This window comes from Phasianus colchicus, chromosome 19, assembly GCF_987193195.1.
Source record: "Phasianus colchicus chromosome 19, bPhaCol1.hap1.1, whole genome shotgun sequence".
Lineage (NCBI taxonomy): Eukaryota > Metazoa > Chordata > Aves > Galliformes > Phasianidae > Phasianus > Phasianus colchicus.
The window spans coordinates 3570475-3591459 of record NC_143454.1 but is presented as its reverse complement, the minus strand read 5'-3'; the positions used below and the strand labels follow the sequence as shown (position 1 = coordinate 3591459).

At 47.3% G+C, this 20985-nt stretch overlaps 1 non-coding gene across 1 annotated transcript; it reads right to left on the bottom strand.

Moving 5' to 3' along the window:
- Positions 1-19772: 19772 nt before the first annotated feature.
- TRNAT-AGU (transfer RNA threonine (anticodon AGU)) lies at positions 19773-19845 on the bottom strand. Its single transcript has one exon. It is a non-coding gene; the product is annotated as a tRNA-Thr (tRNA).
- Positions 19846-20985: the final 1140 nt, after the last annotated feature.

Below are 20985 nucleotides of genomic sequence, written 5' to 3'. Positions count from 1 at the left end.
CCTCCCTCCCCCTGGACGGGGCTACAGAAATCACGTTGACCTCAATGTCAGCCATGGAGCTGGCACTGAATGACTGCTTCAGGCAGGATGTGTGCCAAGGGTCCTCCAGGAGCTCCTCCTAGCTGCTGTTTCTGTGATAGCATCTGGGCATGGAGAGGAGCACCGCAGGGGGAGCAGAAGCTGGCAGCAGCCCACAGCCCTGGGCAGCACACACATCCTCAGCAGGCAGCCCCGGTAGGCTGGCTCCTTCCCAAAGATGCCAAAGGACTCCTCCACCTCTTTCAGCCACAGCCGTGGTCTGCAGTAAAGCTGGGAAGGGTCCAGAGAAGCCTTTCCCAGACCTCAGTTGGATTTCCAGCAGTCACAAGGGCCAGGAGGTGGTGGCTTTTTGCTCAGCTTTGATCAAAGCTGGGCTGTTTTTGGCTTCTCTGCCAATGAATTTTTCCTTACTTTGCCAGCATGGTTGTGGAGGGCAATACAGAATTATCATAGAGCAGCTTGGGTTGGAAGGGACCTCGAAGATCATCCAGTCCCAACCTCCCTGCTATGAGCAGGGATGCTGACCACTAGGTTAAGCACTAGATCTGGTTACCCAGGGACCTGTCCAACCTGGCCATCAACATCTGTGTCCTGCTTGTACCAACATCTGTCTGAGAGGGGAATCCATGTTCTTCAAACGAGCAGAGCCTCCTGCTCAAAGGAACATCAGGCTTCCTTGACAGAAGGAATAAATATTGACCACTGGAAAGTTAAAGCCAATATTTACACTGAGCTTCCCTAAATCTAAATGTTTATAACGTGTGAAATGTGCTGGTCCCAAATTTCCCATTTGTGATGGTGCTCGATGCAATGGGGCTGATATCCAGGCCTGTTGGTCCTGAGAGCATCTGCACCGATTCCAGGTTTTTCCATACAATTGTCATATGATGAGGTCTTACCTTCATGCATCTCCTCTTTGTATAAAACTGGCTTTCCTCAGTCCTCCACCTAAACAAGATGGAAAGGGTTGAGACAGTGGAGCAAAGTATCTGTAAAGAAAGCTCCAGATATCTCACTGGGCACCCAAACCCAGAGGTCTCTATTTCTAACACCTGAACCCTGTCTATGAAACAGGCAGCAGGTTTTAGGTGCCAGTCCTGTCTCTAACCCAGTGATAATCAGGTCTGCATAAGGAAAACAGAATCACACTTTTGCATAGATCTGTGAGTATTAATTTAGCCCGAAATCTGAATGAAGATGTAAATCTCAACGTTTTTCTCAATGCAGTGCTCTGTTGTGCTGTGTCATTGTTCCTGGAACACTGGAGTGGGGATGAGGAGATCACATTCTGCAAAGGGCAAAATTTTGGGACCTGTTTTCATCTTTTCAGCTATTCACATTCTCCAAAAGTTGCGGTGCTAGTGCTGAAATCCACGTTTCTCTGTTCTCAAAGCAGAAGATAGATATCTATCTGTTCTTTTTTTGTAAGTTGTGTCTGTACACTGCTGCTACGGTTTACACATCAGCATTTTCATGTTGGTTGCTTGGGGCCAATGCAGCAGGAAGAGCACAGCAGTCAGGCTGCAGGATCTGCAGGTTTAGTCTTTGGTTTCTCTACTCAACATCAGTATTTGTCACATTACCAGTGAGAGCCATTCCATGAACAGATTTCAGTCGTTTATGGAGAAACATACCGTGCAGCTACACATTCCTGTTGGTTATAGATGAAGCAAGCTGTTGTTACCAAACTCCAGAAGATTTCTGTGCAAGATGTTGCCCTCCAGGAGCAGATGGTTTCTCCCACTGGACTCTGTGACCAACAGAGATGCTGTTAGGAGGCACGGTACGAACGATAAACTGTTTCCACTTCACTTTCCTGTTACTGGCCCTGCCCTGGTGGGATCCTCTGTGGTCTGGAAATCTCTGCGTTATTTAGTACCTTGTTTTGCAGAGCATCCATATTTCCTAAGGGAGTGGCAGTGATGTGAGTGGCTGGCACCACACAGTGCTCCATCTGGGACATGAATGACCGGATCTGATTGTGGCCAGGTTCTTAATAGACCCCATCTTCTACCTGCCCCTCCAGAAGTAGCTCCTCCACCCTCTGAGAGTCCCCAACCTTAACCCCTCTTGATCCTTCGCCTTGCATTAAACCCTTCATTTCCTTTTGGCTCCCAGTGTTTTCCACTCAATCATGTTAGTCTAACAAGCCTCCCCCCTGCTGCTATTTACAGCCACGCTGTTTTGATTTCCGTGTCGCAGATGTTCTTTTTAATGGATATTTACAGTTGAAAGGAATGGGGATCCAGCTGTGCTGATGGGACAGAAATAGAACCACGTTATCACTCCCGCATCCACGGATGAAAGGCACAACCAAACTTGCAGAAAAACAAATGGTTTAATGCAGTCATTTCACACTGTTTAGGATTTATTATGTGGACAAGGACCTGATATGGCCTCCTGTTTAAGGTCCAACTGTTGAGAGGGTTAAAATGAAAAGAAATATTGGCAGAATATTTGTGGGTAAGAATTGTCCCGGTGGGATCAAGTAATCATTCTCCACGATACTTTTATTAGTAGCTATTTCTAGGATGGGCAGTAAGATGCTTGGAGGATCTTTGCAGTCACACTGAGCCTGGTAGCCTTGTGTCTGTGTTTCCAGATAGCAACACCATTTCCTTGGCCATTCTTTGCCATCTGAGGGCTTGGTAGCAAAGCCAAGCTCTAAATTTTGAATGCCTTTGGTCTGATGCCATCAACAGAGGTTCAAAGCTCATTGGGTGCTCAGTATGGCCTGAAAGTATTGAGATCTTTCCAATGCTCCTTTCTATTGCACCTTCCCGAAACAGCACTTTTGGATGTCAGGGGGAAGTTCTTACAGAGAGAGTGGTGGGGTTCTGGAACAGCTGCCCAGACAGGCTGTGGAAGCTCCATCCCTGGAGGTGTTCAAGGCCAGGTTGGATGGGGCCCTGGGCAGCCTGGGTTGGAGGTTGGTGGCCTTGCCTGTGGCAGGGTGGTGGGAATGTGATGATCCTGGGCATCCCTTTCAACTCAAGACATTCTATGGTTCTATGCTCCTTTTGTAGAGCTGCTGCATGGTGGAAAAACATGATAGGCTTGAGTAAAAGCAAACACAGATTGTTCCTTTTCCACCCCAGTACCTTGCCTCACAATAACCCGTGGCACAACCTCAGGAACACCATAAAGAACAACTTCATGAGCAGAGAGACCTCTCCTTGGCTGTGCTGTTTCACAGGAGCATTATGTACATGTTGTGAAAGGAGGCTGGAAGAGAGATCTGGATGAGTTCCCAGTGCACAACATCATATCCTCAGTCAGTCACTAAGACCATGAAGGCTGATAACAGATTCTTACCAAGCTGGCCTGGGGGTGTGCGGCCCTTCTACCCCACAGCATCCCACCATTCTCCATCATTCTCATCCTTTTTTGCCCCTGAATCTGAACTCTGGCAGGAGAGGACATCAGCACAAGGGGCAGCAGGGTATGAGCCACCACTCTCTTTCTCTCAGTCCCTCCAGGGGATGCTGTCCTGAACATCTCTACCAGCGAAGGAACCAGATCAAATGTTAAAGACTACCAAGAAAAAGTTGGGAGAAATGATCCCATCCTGTTCCAGTGCACAGTGTTTGCAGTGTAAAAGGAGATTGCTTTTTGCATTGAATAAACATGTTCTTGCCTTTTTCGCCTCAGGAATGTACTTCACTTCAAATTAAGAGTATAAATAGAGCCAGGAAAGACTTCATGTGGCAATAAAAACAGTCTGATACTGACTGAGCTCCCTCCAGGGCCCCTGTGACAGCTCTCCCCCTCCTTCATGACTGATTTAAGAAAAAGTTGCACTAACTCAGTACTTTTTCTTTCAGAAAACTATCTCTGGAATGTCTCTTGCTCCAACGGATTATGTAAAGCGACTCCAGCAGCTTTGTGGAGACTCAAAGGCTCTGCTGGAAAAGACCCAGTGGATCGCTCAGGCCAGAGCCAACCTCTTGCCCATAACCACAGAGTCCAAACATTTTTAGGACAGTCTCCTGTTCACCTTTACTTTATACTTCTCTTTGCTCCTCCAACCAGCCCAATTCTTCCCTCACCCGCTGTTGGCTTTCTCTTTGTTCCCTCTTACATGGAGCTTCTGGCACATCCCATCTGGTCTCCCATGCTCCACCTGGATGGCAGTGCATCCCATCCTGCCCTGCTGGCTCCCAGCCTGTGCTTTTACATCGTGGCTGCATTCAGCTGCTGACCTAGGATTTTTTGCACGTATTTTTTTTATCATTTTCCTTTATAATTCTGTATTTGGAAGAATGGAACTAAGGATGAAATCGCGAACAGAGCAATTGTGATGGCAGTGGCAATTGCTTGCATGATTGAGCCCATGATCACCTCACATTGCATTCAGAGCTGCACATTGCCATTCAGGACAGCTCCCCACTGCCACTGGTCTAAACAACAAGCAATTTGGCACACGCCCCAGTCATTCAGCAAGAGAGAGAATGAATATCTGGGGAGATTTTTAATCAGCCTCCCAACATCCTGCCCGCTCTCTCCTCTTCAGTCAGCCAGTAGGAGATGAGAAGGCACATCTCAGGGCATGGCCTTGTCATCCGAAATCTGGGAAGAAAACTCTCTAACCCCAGTGTGGTTAGAAAGCAGCATTCCTTTATTCCTTGTGATGCACACCGGACGACTTGACAAATCGAGCGTGCTCTCTCAGAATTAAGTTCTACATTTAAACAGCTAAAGCATACGGATGCAATGCATTGGCATAAATATTCTTTTCGAAGAACTCGTTACTATATGATAATGCCCTTCTGGGCATGGGTGGTAGGAGCCTATGGTGGCCTTAGACCACATACCTTCTCCTCATTTTTCCACCATCAGCTCCATCACAGTGACTTTTGGCTGACCATTAGCTGTTTTTTCCCAGTTTGGCAAATTTCCATTGCTTGCTATACCATAATGAGCAACTTTCTATCTTAGTGCACTATAGCCCACAACAATGTATGTGAAATCTGAGGAAAAAGTCCTTGTACCTGGTGGATGCAAAGAGAAAAGTAATCGGTTGTGAATCCAGTGCTCCTGTGAAGCAGGATCATTGAGAAAAACAGGGCTGTTTTAGAACTAGCATTAATTGATTCCTTTTGCTAAACCAATTTATTGGTCCTTAAACTAATATACTGATCCCTGTTGCTAAACCAGCCTCGATCAGCCCAGAAAAAAATTCACTTTCCTAAAAAGACATTTTGGACTGGGGTTGAGGAGGCTTTCAGATATTGTCATAAAACCACTCACTTCAAATTCACTGCATAAAAAATGAAGAGCTTTCAGCAGGGCACCTTCTGGCTGGGAGGGAATTTCTCTTGCCTGAAAGCTGTGCTCTGCCCATCTCATGGTGTTCTATTTCCCACCATCTCCTTGACAAACACACTGCTTCCCTCCCAGGTCTCTTGGCAGCATCTCCATCTTCTCCCCTGGACAACACCTCCATCTGTGTGACGTGTGGCTGACCCAGAGATGGGAGCCAGGTGTGTGCTGCCCACTGTTGGCATCTGATGCCAACCCAGTCTGGATTTGCTTCCTCTACAAAGTCACAAAGATGGACACAACCCAGAAACTCCGAGTTTGCCTTCTCCCTTTGCATCTAGTTGAAAATTGCCAGTGGGTTCAAAGCAGGTATTTAGGGAGACAAGCACAAAGCACATTTAGCACTCATTTCTGGTGGAAGCCATGCTCCCATGGGTGGGTTCCTTTGGACAGCCGGGGATGGTTGTGGACATAAGTCACAGTGGTGAGATAGAGGGGAGACGGCAGTGTGGCATCATGCAGACAGCTTCCCAGCTGCAAGAACCACAGGCAGAGCCACGAGCGTGACGATGGTGTGCGAATCACAGACACACACAGCCTGCTAAGCGTAGCTCTTCCCTCCCGTGCACGTGAATTGTCACATCCTTTAATCGCATGATCATGTATTTTGATTTCTACTGGCTAATTGCTTCTTAACGCCGTTATTCACAGAGAGATTCTCTCCTTTGTTCTTATTTCACTGAAACCGAGACAAGAAAATGTCAAGAAATACCAAAACAAAAGCAAACCTCCTGTAAATGAAGCATTTAGGTGGCACAGTTGACAGAAAAAAAATGGGGAATGTGCCATTATGGATTTAGTGTTGCTGTGAAATCACCTTCGTTTCAAGTTGTAGTTCCTGTACTGTTTTCTGTTTGTTTGATTAATATTTTACAAATTCTGACAGAAAATTCATCCTGTAAAGAACAGAAAAGAACAGAAAAGAACATCCACTGTAATAAGCAGTCTCCTGAGCCTTCTCTGCTGTGCTTTTACTGCAAGTGAATAAAACAGCACTGTCTAAACATCAAGAGGGATTTTATTCTTTTTTTTTTTTTTTTTTTTATACATAGAGGAGTTATACATGGAGGAGTGTTATTTCTGAATCACTTCTGTTAATTTTATTCACAACGGCTCAGGCTTGGAATGGAAAATAGATTGAAATGATCAGATATTTTCCCTGACTTCCTTTGGAGACGTAGGAAAGTGTCAACACCTTATAAACAAGCCACACTGTGTGCACCTCCTGTACTGAAAACACGGACTGCGACCAAAGCATCACCTTGCAATCCTACATCCAGCACAACTACAGCAGCTCTCGGTCTGCAGGAACTGGGGATTCTGTATCTACACAGTAGGAGCCAGCAGCTCCTGGCTTTGAGCCATTTGTTCTAGGTGTGCATTAAAGGTTTCTCCAGTGTAGAGCTCTCATTTGGCTTCCACAGGAAGGTCTGTGTGTGTGGTGGGTGCACCATTACAGCAGGCACAAAAACTGGCATCTGCTGGAAATGCAGCTGCAGAGAGTATATGAGATGCTGATGAGAGCACTTCTGTCACCTCCTTCAGTCAAGAACCACATTGCTTGTACCAAATAATAACCCTAATTTTAATTAGGTTTGAGCTCCACTTCTGGATCAGCTGGTTCCAGAAGGTTGGTGCAGTGGATGGTGGCCAGTCCAGCAGCCATGTTGTTGTATGGGCACTTCTGAATAGATATGAATGCATTTCACTGAACTTTATGCACTTTTGTACATATATGTGATTTTGTATTGTATAATTTTGGCCAGAAAATGGAGTGTGAGGAGGAAGGCTGTCACCCAGCTTGCTCTTCAACACAAGGAACAAACTCAAACCTTCAGAAGTATGTGGTTGCTCCCTGATAACCTGGTCCAACACAAGATGTGGGGGAGAAAAGAGCTCACATCCCAATTCTGATGGCTTTCCATGACATCTCTTCCTCTTGTCCCAAATGCCACTATCAGGTTGGGGGCATGGGAGCAAAGCAGATCCAACAGGTCTCCACTCCCATCATCTCCAGGAACCAAACCCCCCCACAGTCCCACTCTGTCCTACACAGGCTGCTGGCAGCAGTACACAGTAAGGCCCCCATAGCTGTTGTGTTTGTTGTGAAAGATCCCACCTGCTGATTCACTCCTTCCAACAAAGTGAATCTGGTTTTGGAGCTTTTCATAGCCCCTCTCTGGCTGTCTGGGGGTTTGTGTTGGCCCTGTGGTGGTCGTGGCTGCTTTTGGCCAACCTCTGCATGGAGACAGGCCCAAATCTACCAAACCTGCCAAAAGGGGTTCCACTCACCTCTATCCCTTCCCTGCTCACCCAGGCACCCTATCCTCACAGTATACGTGAGATGTGTCATTCTTTACACTGGTTTTCTGCCAGTTTTGCTGAGATGAAAACTACCACCCTCCTTCAGAGCACTTTCCTGGGTTATGGTCCAACCAATACGCATCAGTGTCACAGTTCTCACTGTTGGGATCGTATCCACAGCCTTCCTACTGTGTTCATTTTACACCATACCATGGTTTGGAAGAAAAAAGCTCTCCTTTCTCTCACTGCCCCCAGCACACAGCCTGGGTGGGTGCACATCTGCAGCGACGCAGCTGTGATGGGTTAGCAGCTGCTTTTGGGTGCTGCTGTTCTCACCCACGTGGCAGCCACCAGGGTGGGATCTGATAGATAGGAGACTCAGAACCCCCCACGCAGATTTTAGCTCTGTGTCCTTGCAGCATAAATGGCTGGGAAGGGACTGGCAGGAAATCTTACTGAACAAAAGAGAAAATGGGATTGTCATTTGTTGGTGACCTGATTTTTTCATTATTGTTATGATGGGGTTTTTTTTGGAGGAAAAAAGGGATGCTATTCAGCAATTTGTTGGACTAATGTTATTTCCTGCAGGTACGCTTTTCTTGGCTCACTCTTGTTTCCCATCAGAATGGAGTGAGCAGAATGCCACCCACAGACACCAGAGGGTAGTACTTAATGCAGCCCTGTTGATGCTCACAGACACGGTGGGGGATTGCTTTCTAGTGCGTTGTGGTTTCTGATGCAAGCTTCATTCTCCTGCTTTGCCAAAGTCTCATTCTCATTTTCCACTCTTAGGCGTGGGAGCATGAGGAGCATCTCTTATGTTCTCCCCATGTCTCCTGAGCAGAGATGAAGCTTGTGGCAGCTGGGCAGGGTAGAGAGGCTCAGGGTCCTTGCACAGGCTCTGCAGCTCCACAGCTCCTCACTGCCCAGCCCTGCTCCAGAGGGTCCCCATGGAGCAGAGTGGGGATGGCATCCGGGCTGCATGCAGGAGAAAAAATAGCTGTGTCCAGTGGGACAAAATGCAGCTCCTGGCTGCGGAATGCCACTTATTTCTTTCCTTGCTTCATTTGAGTGCAGGAATCTCGGATGGAGAGATAGCATGGCTGATATCCCTCAGCTCCTCTCAAGCCTCCTGTCTGCAGTGCAGGACGCCTTGTCCTGGAGCAGCTGCCCTCTGTTTGTTTTTCATCTTTCTTGTGAAGTGCCTGCAGGGAATTTTTTTGAAGCCATGTAAGAGCACAGTGGGGGTCTGTGGGGCTCTGAGCGCTGATGCTTGTCCTTCCATTGCAAATGGGGCCTGCGTGGTCCAGCACTTTAAGATCTGGGGAAGCACAGGGCTGCAGATAGAGCAGGATGAGCTCTGCAGAGCCAGAGTGGGACGTGTGCAGGGCTTTCACAGGACCTGTGCTGGGCTGAATGGATTACCAGCACCAGACCCCATTTGTGACACTGGGTCCCTGATGGTGCTGTGGCCATCTGTGACTTGGGATCATGGTAACTCAGGTGGGTTAGAGACTTCAGCTCACAAGAGCTGAAGAGAGCACCAAGGGAGGGCTGGGGGTAGAGGGTTGCCATGCACAGGCTGCTTTTATGTTTGTTGTGTAGGTTCATAACAGAACATACTGTTTTCCTTATTGTCTGCAAGTCAAGAGAAGGAAGAAGGCTCAAGGGTAGCCACCGTGCCAACTGTGATGTGATTGAGAATCATGACACATTCCCCCAGATCATAAATTTGACTTTCTTGTGGTGTCCCCTCTTGAGAAAAGAAACCCAATTATTATTTCACCTTCCATTTTTGTGTTTTCAGGTTCATGCTTATGTCATAGTTTCCACGAAATGTTCTTTCTCTATTATGAGGATATTTTTAGCTTGACAAAAATGAGGAATCTTACGTAATCTTTTGACTCTTGAAGGAGAGAACATAAGCAAAAGTTCAAACGTTGCAGGAAAACACGAGCCTTGGCAGCAGCTTTTCAAAGTTTCTCCTCTTCCAGCACTTCTGATGCTTCTGTAACTATTGAATCTAAGCAGGAAAACTGGTCCACATCCATTTGTTCTTTCTGTGTTTCCTTCTCTCACACGAAGCCCTTCTGCTAAATCCACACTTGTGGCACCACTGACAGAACCACTCAAGGATTTCTTGGCGTTGCTACTCCAAAAGGTATCAAAATCCCATCTGATGCTTTATTGCAGTTTCAGAAAAGGGGTGGTGTGGGGTAGGGCTGGACCCCAAGTGCAGGGAGCAAAGCAGCTGTTGTGGGAAGCCAGAAATGAGCTAAAATATCAGCTGGCACTAATCCTGTTTGGCACCAATTCATGGTTGGGATCACCATGAGCTGTGGGGTAACTTCTCCCTGACCCTCTGCTGCTGTCGGGTGCATTTCATCCTGCCTCAATGGGGAGAGCTGGGCTGCTCCCAGCACCTGTCCTTCAGCCTGTTGGTGCTGCTGTCAGGAAGGACGTGTGGGTGCAACCAGAGAAGGGCACCCACTGGGCCCATCTGTCAGCACATCACTGGGGGAAAGCTGCTGGCTTCCTGCAGCTGGTCAGACTGCAGGAAGGAGGGAAAAAGGATCAAAATCTGCAAGGGAGGAGGGGACAGGAGTGGTTGTGGCCAAGCTGTGAGAGGGTGAAGATGCTGTTGGGCTGTCTGTCTAAGGGCTGAGTGGGGGCTTGTGAGCTTGGAGTAGAATGAGTTGGAGAAGTGACCTCCTCATGCTGTCACCACTCACTATCAGAGGAAATATGCCTTTAGGAGCGGGTTTGTAGAAGTGAGAGAGAAAATATGGGATGTGAGTGGTTTGTAGATTGATTTGGTAGAGAGAGTTCTGTGCTGTTTGCACACTGAAATCCATGAATAAATGCACAGGGATTTGGCACTCCTTGCTGCTGGTGGGTTTGCTCAAGTAAATCACAGCACCACTGTGTCACCAAGTGACCACAGACAGCTTCAGTCCCAGCCCTGATGGAGCAGAGCAGCCTCAAGGATCACAGCATGACAACCTCCCACAGACCTTCACCTGGACAGCACGGTCCAGCTTTCCATACCACCAGATCATGCCAGCACCCATGACTGGCTCTGGCACACCTCTAGGCCTGCAGGATGCACTGGATGAAGTCTCTTCCACTCACTGTTCTTCCCCTGTAGCTGCACAACAGCTTGCAAAAGAACAGAATCCTCATGGCATTTTCTTGCTGCCTGAGGGGTTCTTGGCCAGTGACACCCCCCAGCCACCACCCAGCACAATGTGGGGAAGAGTGGCAGGTGGCTGCATGAACCTGAGTAGCTGAGCAACAGGAAATTGCAACAAGGGGATTTGCAGGCTGCAGTGCCAGGAAACGGGGCTTTCCACTACCTGACTCATGACTTCCACCAGTTACGTTGCCCACAGCCCACGTTACCTCTCCCACTGCCCCCAAGCTTTCAATCCCTTCCCATCTCTGCTGCAGCTCTTACCCAGCCCTCACCTCTCTTCTGAGCTTCCTGCACGCTGCTGTGTGTGGCCAGAAAATTAAGATATTTCTTGTTGTTTCCATTGCATGTGCTCAGGGGCAAAGACTAGCAATGGCCATGTTGGTTTTGAAAAGCCATGGAGCTGCTCTCCTGTTCTCCTACTGTCCAATGTGGGATTTTCAGATGGGAGCTCTCACAACCACCTTACAGATTAGGTGGGTGGGTGTGGTGAAAGCATCTGGGCCTCTCAGGGGCACCCCTTTATCACTGTAACAGGATTGCACAGGGAGCTCGTGGGGCGCAGTGGGAGCACAGCCTGCCCCTCTGACTCCTGCTGCGCCTTCAGCTGTGAGCTGGGAATGCAGTGCGAGAGGTGAACTAAAGGTGAGCAAATGAAATCCCCAATGCCTGTGAGCAATCCGTGCTCTGAAGAGAAATGTGAGACCTTTCCAGATGAACTGGTTCTGTGAGGACATTGTGCTCATACCAGGAAACTGAAGAGGAAAACCTTATGGTCACTGCAGCCTTACTTGCAGCAACTACTTGCAGCTCGCAGATCTTCTCCATTTAATGCTCAACCTGAATCAACCCCACTGGAGGTTCACCTCCATGTACTATGGGCACAGTTTTGTTGCCCCTGCTGTAAGAGCTCACTGAAGACAATCTATTCCCAGGCATTCCTATGTGACAGTACAGCCTCAGACATACATACAGCCTCATTGTCCCTGTTTTTTGCAGGGGGATTGGACCAGATGACCTTGGATGGTCCCTTCCAACTCAAAAGATTTACAGTGCTATGATTTGATACGAACCTCTGAATCAGCACATCAGCTCCTAACAGTCTATGTGAACCCAAATCTTGGTGCCATCTGAATCCTCACTCCAGGGTCTTGCTCATGTGTGGGCAAGTGTGAGGTTAGCACTTGTGTCTGGCAATGTTCTGCAGCAGGATGGCTTATAAATTGCACCCTGCAGACATCTTGGGTCCTTCTCCTGGGTCACTTACTGCTTGGCATTTCCCCAGTTTTAGGTTGCTTTTAATGCTGAACTCTGGGTCTGTCTGCAGATGGGGTGACCAGTGGCTGCCTACGTGAGAAATAAGCACAGTTTTCTTCACCTAAACCTTCAGCGTGTGGAACCAATGGGGTATGCCAGTGAAGTGCCATCTGTACCTGCACCTTTTGCTCCTGGTTTGCTTTGTGCAGTGTGTTCTGAACCCAAAAACCACGTTTCTGCCTTTGATTGCTGTGCATTTTGCACCAACATCTTCCCCTGGGAAATCCCGAGGAGATCTTGTCTGTAGTCCAGGTGGGGAGCAGTGTACAATTAGCACTTTCCTTCCCTCGTTATGAGTCACTACCTCAGTGTTTGATTAATTCCCTACTTTTGAAACTCTGAAGAAACGAAGCAGCTGGAAGCCCCAGAGGAAAGCTATGGTACAGGAGAAAATAGAAGCAGTAGAACAGTGTTGCTTAAATTAGTGGGGCCAGAGGGAAAGGACGTCAACCATTTGTTGCCATTGGAATATATGATTTCAGAGCTCACTCCTCTCCCCTTGCAGGAAGGGCATCCCCTTACCCCAATGCCTGCGGAATTCTGCCTGAATCCCCCCAGCAATGCTTCCATGGGAATATCATCCCACTCGACTGCAGGTTTGGAGTTACAGCACAGACATCACATGTGATGGTGTATGGCAGCGGTGGACCTATGGGGCATGGCTGCATCCAGCACGGAAAAAGGTGTTACTTGAGTCAGGGTTGATTCCAGCACAGAGGAGGCTCTGGATAACATCCAGGCTCTGGATCAGATCCAGGGCTGGGCTGAGAGCTGCAAAATGAGAATAAAATTTACCTTGGGGTAAAGACTCAGAATATGCAATATTTACGCTTGGAAAAGCAGATCCCCAGCTGAGGGAAATGGCTGCAGTGTCTCAAGTTGTGGTGCTGTGCGCCAGTTGAGGCTCTGCCCTGAGGCTATGAAAGGTGTTGAAACGGAGCCAAGGCTGCATTTTGGCCATCTGCTTGGCTGGGGCCGGGGGGCTGAATTTGCCATTAGTGTTTTGTGAAACATAAAACAAGAGTTGAGGTCGTCTCTGGTCTTCATTAACACATGGAAAAGCCAGGGGGAATATCACATCTGACTGTGGGGCCAGCACAAGTCAGCAGAGAATCTAACATTTCAGTTCCCACTCAGGAAAACCCAACGGCTTTGTTTCAGTTCTGACTGCTCGTTCCAAAGTCAACCGAGACAACCAGTTATTGTGAAAAAAGTTCTTTGCCAATGAAACCATCTGAAAAGGTTCATTCTTTTCTCTTTGGGGATATTCATCTTTTTTTTTTTGGTCTACGCTCGATCTATGAATTTCATAGCAGAAAATGAACGCTTGGAACTAATCCTCAGTCTCTCACATTCACATGTTCTTGATAAGTGATGCATTTTGATGAGTTTCTCCTGGTCTCAGCTTTGACATGAACTTCTCCTGATCTGATCCTTGGGAAGACAGATTCTTAATTGATGTTATTAGTGGAGCATCAATGGCAATGCAATTATCGTGCTTTCTACAGCACTGACACAGCTGTGAACAGTCAATTGTGTTTGAATCAGGAAGTTCTTGCCCAGTTCCCAGGAAAATTACCTCTGCAAACAAAACCAGAGTAAGTCCTACAACATGGTTTCGTTCAAAAGCAAATGTGCCACCCCCTGGAAGCATTCAGATGGATGTCCACGTGATGTATAGTGTCTGCTCAAATTGCTCGTTTGGTTCCCAGCCAGAAAGACCCAAATATAGAGAGAAGCTTGTTTGTGTTCAGCCCCATGAAAGCATTCTCTGCACTCCGGCGTACGCTGAGCCACTGAGTACTGTGCAAATTGGATCCTGCTTCTCCCACTGCTTCGGGGAGGGAAGGAGCAAACAAAGACAAATAAAAGCAAATGCACATCTCAATCAGCTTTGCCTCCCCAGGAAAGGAAACACAAGAAGAAAGCAAACAGCAGGCGCCTTTATATGCTATGGACATCACCGCTCAGGTCTGGGGCTGCTGAGAGCTCAGGAATTACAGCTGTGGGTGGATAGGAAACCCAGCAGCCTCGGGCTCATGATCCCTGTCCGGTCCTCACAAATTCTTGAAATGCTTTGGTTACAGCAGCTGAGAAAACAAAACAAAAACACAATTCACCTCCGTCCTGAGAGGAAGTCGGAGAATTTCTTGGTGTTTTGAGAGGTAGAACTGACAACAACAAGAAGCAAACAGGCCAGCTGTGCAGGAAGGTTGTGCGAGAGGGTTTGTGCAGAGCCATCATCACATAACTGAGTCTTAGAGCTGAGCTAAAAGTGCTCTCTGTGGCTTTGCTGAATGTTTTCAGAGGAGCCTGATGCTGCTTTGCTGGAAGCTCTGCTCCCAGATGCTGCCCTCTCATGGTGAGGAGCACTGCCCCAGGATTGCCGATGCAAGAGAAGTCAGAGCAAATGGTGGTGAGCTTTTCAAGACCCCAAGTCTTGAAGCTGGTGACAGTGCTCCATCTCTTCTGGCACCAGGGTTACGCTGAAAGCCATTGCGGGGTGTACAGGCAAGCAGGGACAGAAAAGCCCTGTGAGGCTCTCCTGCTCCTGCTTGTCTCAGTGGAGGAATAATGCCTCCTGGTGGTCCCAAACACATCCTGCTGATGGCACAGGAGTGGGCCTGTGCCCCTTCCAGTGCTAACAAGGTCATCTGGCTGCTGGGACGTCTGGGGAAGGTACCAGAAGCATCCCATCCCCTATCTGCAGCTCGTGTGGAGATGCTCTGGGCACCAAGTGGGAAGGCTCAGGGTGACAGCAAAGATGTAAGAGACAAAGGAAAGGGAGTGGAGAAAGGGCAGAGGCTGAGGTGTGGCATGGGGCCATGGGCTGACCACGGAGGTGCAACAAAGCTGGGGGCTGTCAGAACCACTGAAACTTCAGTCCTGAAGAGAACCCAGATGCAGCATGGGCTGCTTTAACCAGGGACAAAGTGAATACACATGGAAGTGTGAATCCGAAGCTTCATCAGCAAAATCCCACTGTTTAATGAGGTCTCACTCAGTCTGGCACAGAGCAGGGCTATGGCACAGAATAAGGCTGTGGCACACAACAGAAACCCCATGGTGCAATCTGGAGCTGCACAGGGACAAAAGTTCTTGCTATGAAAAAATTCTTCTTCAGATGAAAAATACTGTAAACATGAAGAAAACCTGAAGATCTGGGGGAAAAATGATGCAGTCCTGCTCAACAGGATACAGAGGCAATAGAGATGGAGTGGTGTTGGGACAGCTGCAGGAGGAGAGACTGGAGGGTGCGTATTTCATCAGGCCAGTGGCAGCAATTCCAACAGAACTTAATAGCTGGCCTAACAAGCATAATTAGATTGTCAAATCTAGTCAGAGGCAGCTATGGAATGAGCACATGAAGTGCTGCCTGCAGAGTTTGCCCTGCTGCTGTTTGCAATGTGCCATTGCCAGGGACTTTGGGCAGAGGTTTGAGCCGTGTGCTAGTGATGGGAAGGCTGCACTGAGATCACTGTACTCCATCCCGGTTCTGTCATAACAAGTTTAAGGTAAACCGGGTTCCAGTGACCCAGGAGAATGAAAAGAACTGAAGGAAAACAAAGAGAAACTCAAAGCTTTCATCAGGAATCGATTACAGTCCCTATCATTTGCTGTGAGCACACCAAATGGCCTTTATTACAGTCATTTTTTCTGAGCACAAAAGCTACTTTGAATGACACAGGAATCCTTACCGACTTGCAAGAATCAAGGAGCATCCTGCCGAAAGCCTTTGTCATGAAACAAATTACGAAAGGCTATAAATAGATGACCATTATTAGAGCAACTGAGCTGCCTAACTAGGCTCACTGCACGGGGAATGAGCTGCCTCCCAGCAGGCAGGGGGGGAGGCCAAGCAATCAACAGGTCCATTGCACGCTGCCTAGAGTGGAGGAGAAAACAAGCTCCCAGTCATTACCTCCTGCTTCTGCAAACAGAGGAAGCATTTGGAGAAACAAGTTATTGGTAGAAATACACACGGATGGGCACATGTATTCCCAGTGATGAGCAGGGGACAGGAGGGGAGCTCGTGGCTCACACAGCCCAGTGGTTATCCAGCTCCTTCATGGCTTTGCTCCTCCTGTTGCTGAGAATGTTTGAAAACGTGACTCCTCTGCTTGTTAGAAACGTCCTGCTGAATTCCAGATGGATGCATTCGTTCATGTCAATGTCGTCGTTTCATTTCAACAGTTCTTTTCCCTTCTGGCTGTTTACACCTGTAGCATTTATATGAGATTGTCTATTTGCCTTCAGCCTTTCTGTTGTGAGGCTCACCACAAGATACTCCTTAAACTCCTCCTCTGTTCCTCTGCAGACTCCTGCCCCTGTCCCAGGTCTGCCTTGAAGTCCTTATCTGCATGGCAAGGAGCCTGGCTGGGAGCTGAGGTGGTCAGCTCGTCGTACTTTGGTTAAACTTTCTGTAACTGCAGTGATCATATTTTTTTACCCGTCTTTCGTGGAGGTTTGGACTACTGTGATGAGTGTGTTTGCTGTGATGGGGAGCACAAGGTCACCTCGTGCTCAGACTACACCCATCGAGTCAATGGTATCTCAGTGGTGGAGCCTAGAAGAAGAATAATGTTTTGTTTGTTTGCTTTGTTTGATTGATGGGGAACTCGGCAGAGGGTAAGAGGATGGGATGATGCAGCACATCCAGAAGCAGGTTGCCTTGAAAACGAACCTAGAAGTTACAGAAGAGTCCTACATCCTGACCCACCGCCTGTAGCTTTGGCACAAGCTGCTACCTGGCTGTGGGTGCTTTTGGCCCCATGTTGTGTGGGGATTTTTTCCTTGGAGCAGGGTGTTATCCTTCCCATGCATCGCTGTGGAGATACTGATGACACAGTGATAGTGCTCAGAAGCCATATTTCAGTCAACACTGGCCTAAGTTGTATTTCTAAATCAGTAAACAAAGGAACATTTTTGCTGGCACAGTTTTCATCTCTGGATTAAATGCTTTATCATTTTTTTTCCCCCATATTGCTTAACAAATGATTCTATTGAGATATGTATGGTCTTTGCCAGAACTTACTTAACTTCTGAACCCCAAAGTAAGAGGAATATTGGATTTGATCTTGAAATTTTACCTTACCCCAAGGTAAGAAGGATGTTGGATTTTATCTTGAACAAGATTCCACACCAAGAAGACCTTTGAGGTAATTGTGGGAGGCAATGGATGAGTGCAGGCTCATCCCGGTGCTGTGCAGCAACAGGACGAGGAGCAGTGCCCTAAAACTTGAACATTGGAAGTTCCATACAAACATGCAGAAGAACTTCTTGACAGTAAGGGTGACAGAGCACTGGAACAGGCTGCCCAGAGAGGTGGTGGAGTCTTCTATGGAGATATTCAAGACCCACCTGGATGCCTACCTGTGTGACCTGCTGTAGGTACCTGCATTGGCAGGGCTTGGACTTGAGGATCTCTTGAGGTCCCTTCCAACCCCTAGGTTCTGTGATTCTGTAACAAGGAACTCTTCAGCCCTGAGAGGGAAATAAACAAAGATGCAATACAGGCAAGATTTTCCATGCCATTTAGGCTGAAATGCTGGCTGTAGACCTTGTGCTCAGACAAAGGTAGAAACATGGTTAATCTGTAATCTGTTAATGTGGTCCTTGGGTTCAGGGCAGGACCGTGGGCACCACCGTGATCCAGCTGCTGCCCCACAAAGGTCAGTGCTCTTTGTGTTGGAATAAATGATTTCTCTGCCCAGCTTGATGCAACTTTTGGAGGGAGACCCAGGAATGAAAATCATGACGGAGAAATGCAAAGTATCTGGGATGTTGCTCTGTTGTTTTTTTCTTCTTTTTAAATAGAAATGCTATTCTGATGTTTTCAGGAAAACATGAAAAACCAATTTACTAGAATGTACAGGCTGATGCCTTTAAATTTCTCTCAAGAAAGCAACAAAAGACTACCTAGGTCTGGCTTAGGAGATATCATGAGTTTAAAGAGCAGAAATTCTTCCTGAGGAAAGCTACAGGGGGACCAAGCATCTTACAGTCCTTGAGCAGAGCCACACAGCCCTTCCTGCACCATTTCACAGGCTGGTGAAGATGAAGAACCAGCCTTCCTTTCCCTCAGATTTAATGGGCTTCAGGATATTGGCCGAAAGCACTTGGCCCTTTTGCCCTTCCTGCCAGGCTGTCTTTGCTTTCAGCAGAACAAGAGATGATGGACCACTGATGTGAAGGCATTGAGCCAAGACTAGTCCAAGGGCCACTGTTAAAGCCATCTTTGCATTGGGCTCATGCCTGGTTATGTATTGCAACAGGGCTGCTGGAAGAGGAGTTTCTACATTAATATTAAGTATTGTATAGATTAAGAATTCAGCAAAACATATCCTGAACATTTGTCATTTGTGCAGAGATGAGAGGCATTAATTTTTCAGAGGATCGTTTCCATCAATGTTGGGCTCAGCTGAGCTGTAGTTGGAAGCCTGAGTGCAGGAGTGAGTGTGAGCAACTAGGATGTTTTTGGCTCTTGCTCATTGGTGTCATATGAAAGTGAAATAAAGAGATAAGCCAGAATGAGGGGCAGGGTAAACAGGCACATAGCCACAACAGTCTGGAGACAAATTCCCTTTTAGTAAAACACTGTCACGACTTTCCATTTTCCAGTACCTCGGGTTAAAATAACAATAACTTGTGCTAGTCTGGTAGGCTGCGGATTAGTGGGAATCCTGCTGAGTTTTGTTTCTTTAGCCTTGTTGTGACATACACAGACGAAAGCTAGGAAATTCCTGCAGGTCACTTCTCATGTGGAGAAATGCATCACCCAGGAGCAGAACGCGCTCTCTGCTTTGGGAAAGAGATCTGCAAAGAATGGGATGAAAGGAACCACTGGGCTCCATGTCCTCGGTGGCACCCAATGTCCACCTTCACAGGGCAGATCAGTTCAGACTTGCAAGCCTTCTTTTTCTGTCCTGTGGATGGGAATCCTGAAATGTCCTTTCACTTCACCAGTTTGGATCGTTTTGAAGGAATGAAGTGGGAAATCTATTTGAAAGTGAGCAAAAAATATGGGAAATGTGTCAAGGCAAAATGCAGTACCCCACAAATCTGAAGTGCAACAGGCTGAGCTCAAGATACAACACAAGTGTAATTCCTTGCCTTTTCTCTTTCTTAAAAATGGGAACTTTCTCACCCCCTCCCCAACAAACTCTGCAGAAGACCAACGTCACTTCTCCTCCACACATCATATTTATTATTTCACAGCCAACTCTGTAATTACCGAGCTCTGGAAACATAATTCGATTGTTGTGCTGAAGTATGAAGAAATGCACCAGACCTGTCTGGGTTTCCAGCAGCCATTTCAGCTTCTCTCATCAATGAACTTTACAAAGTGTGCGGGATTCGTTATTAGTTTTTTCCTATCTCTGATTTCTGTACTTTAATAACATTTCAGTGCACTCATTTGAATGGCTTAACTCTGACCGTTGCTATTTCTTGCTGCTTCTTGCTGCTGTCCTTTGGTGTAGGTGCTCTATGAAGCATTTCACTTAAACTGGGGTGCTCGCAAAAATGATGCAAGCATTCCTATGGGGAAAAATGAAAGAATATGGCTGTGTGTCTTCACAAGATGAATAGGGACCCCAGGCTCCAGTGAGATTTGAACTCACGACCCCTGGTTTACTAGACCAGTGCTCTAACCCCTGAGCTATGGAGCCTTTGGCTTTTGGGGTTTTTTTCACTGCCAAACATTTCATATACTAATTTTCTCTGAATTTTGGAGTATAAACAGAATGTGCTCTGCTGGAAGGTGCAGCTCCAAGGATTTTCTCATTCCTTTCCAAATGGCTTCAGCACAGATCAGAGCCACAAAACCAGCAGCACCTCAGGCCAACCCAAACCTGGGCTTTACTCTTCTTCAGCTCATCCCAGCAAGGACATCACGAGTGACAGATGCCTCACCCCAACCAAAGAGCTTGGAAAGTGTCTACTATTGATTTACAAACAAGAGGTGGAGACATTTTCCCTCTTTGCAACGGTTGCACTAATTTAACGAAGATTGAAGTTAAGGTTCTAAAAAGCAGTTCTCATCCCACTGCTTCCCTTCAGACATTGGCTTTGCGTTTGCTCTCCTCCTCTCAACCCTTCTAATATGCTGATGGCTTCTTAGGAGCCCAAGATGTGCTTTGGGCACTGTGGCTGATGTGTGCACTTCTGAGCTGTTCTTTGGCATCTGAATTTTCAGCATTTTCCTCCTTCTTGTAGTCTCCTTCTTCACTGAAGGCAGTCAGAAGAGCTGGCATAAAAGCACTCTCACCCCTCATTCCCTTTTCCCCTCATTATTCCTCATTAGATATTAATGTTTGCCATTATCTCAGTGTTGCCATCAACAAAGAACGTTTCTCTGCTGGTATTTATTTGCATGGCACAGCTCTGTGCTCATGTCCAACCCCTGGCTGTGGTGTGACTTTTTGACAAAGGATTTGCTGGGTAGGGTTAACCAGAGGTTCTTTAGCTCAACACCCTCAATCCAAGTGGTTGCATTGTATTTCATTACATTTCATTGGCATGTAGTCAAGAGAATCTCCAAGAGAATCCCCGACGTACACACCTAACTGGGACCTCGTGCCCTTTTCTTCTCTTACATCTATGGCTTGTTCCCTTTGTGGCACCATGAAGCAGAAGTCACAGCCTGCTGGGATGTGTGATTTCTGTTCTTTTCATCTTGCTACAGAAAAGCCTTTGCTTTGGGCTCACTGCTTTCAGAAACACGATGGCTGTCATTGGGACCCTGCTCTTCACATCACTTTTCATCACGTTGGCATTCATTGTGTTTGCATCCTTCACAGGCTTGAAGC